The sequence below is a fragment of the Galeopterus variegatus genome, unplaced genomic scaffold (assembly GCF_000696425.1).
Source record: "Galeopterus variegatus unplaced genomic scaffold, G_variegatus-3.0.2 Scaffold3236, whole genome shotgun sequence".
Lineage (NCBI taxonomy): Eukaryota > Metazoa > Chordata > Mammalia > Dermoptera > Cynocephalidae > Galeopterus > Galeopterus variegatus.
The window spans coordinates 42,193-43,364 of NW_007729347.1; positions in this window are offsets into that span (position 1 = coordinate 42,193).

Consider the following 1,172-nt stretch of genomic DNA (forward strand, 5'->3'; position numbering starts at 1 on the left):
TGACGTTAGCCATCTTGTCCCACCTATGGGAGGAGAAAAAAACTGAGAAACACTTGTGAAGTTCACAGTCCAGTGGCATGGGCTCACTAAAAGACTGAGACCTAATCACAGGACTATAGAATACTTTCTCTCCCCCAGGCCTTATCACCATATTACTAAAGGCCTGTTTACCACAATTTCTTTCACCAAGTACATCATGTCTGGCTATCAAGGAGAAATTACAAGGCATACTAAAAGGCAAAAAACACAATTTAAAGAGATAGAGCAAGCATCAGAACCAGACATGGAAGGGCTGTTGTAATTATCAAACAGGGAATTTAAACCAAATATGATTAATATGCTAAGGGCTCTAATGGCTAAAGTAGGCATACATATGCAAGAACAGATGGGCAATGTAAGCAGAGAAATAGAAATTGTAAGAAAGAACCAAAAAAAAAAAAAAATGCTAAAGATCAAAACAATGTAACAGAAAGGAAGGATGACTTTGATGGATTTGTTAACACAGCAATGTAAGCAGAGAAATAGAAATTGTAAGAAAGAACCAAAAAAAAAAAAAATATGCTAAAGATCAAAACAATGTAACAGAAAGGAAGGATGACTTTGATGGATTTGTTAACACACTAGACACAGCTGAGGAAAGAATCTTTGCACTTCAGGATATATCAACAGAAGCCTCTAAAACTGAAAAGCAAAGAGAATAAAGACAAAAAAACAAAACAAAAGGAACAAACAAAACAAGACATTATCCAAGACCATGGGACAACTACAAAAGATGTAGCACATATGTATATGTGTAATGGTAATATGAGGAGGAAAAGAGAGAAAGGAATAGAAGAAATATTTTAAACAATAATGAATTTCCTCAAATTCATGTCAGACACCAAACTACAGATCCAGGAAGCTCAGAGAACACAAAGCAGGATAAATGTCCCCCAAACGCCACACCTAGGTACATCATTTTCAAACTATAAAAAATTAAAGATAGAGAAAAAAGTCCTGAAAGAAGCCAGAAGAAAAAAATACCTTACCTATGGAGGAACAAAATAAGAATTATATCCAACTTGTTCTCAGAAACCATACAAGCAAGAAGAGTTGAGTGAAGTATTTAAGGTGTTGAGAGAAAAAACTCCACCAACCTAGAATTCAGTACCCTGTGAAATTATCCTTCAAGA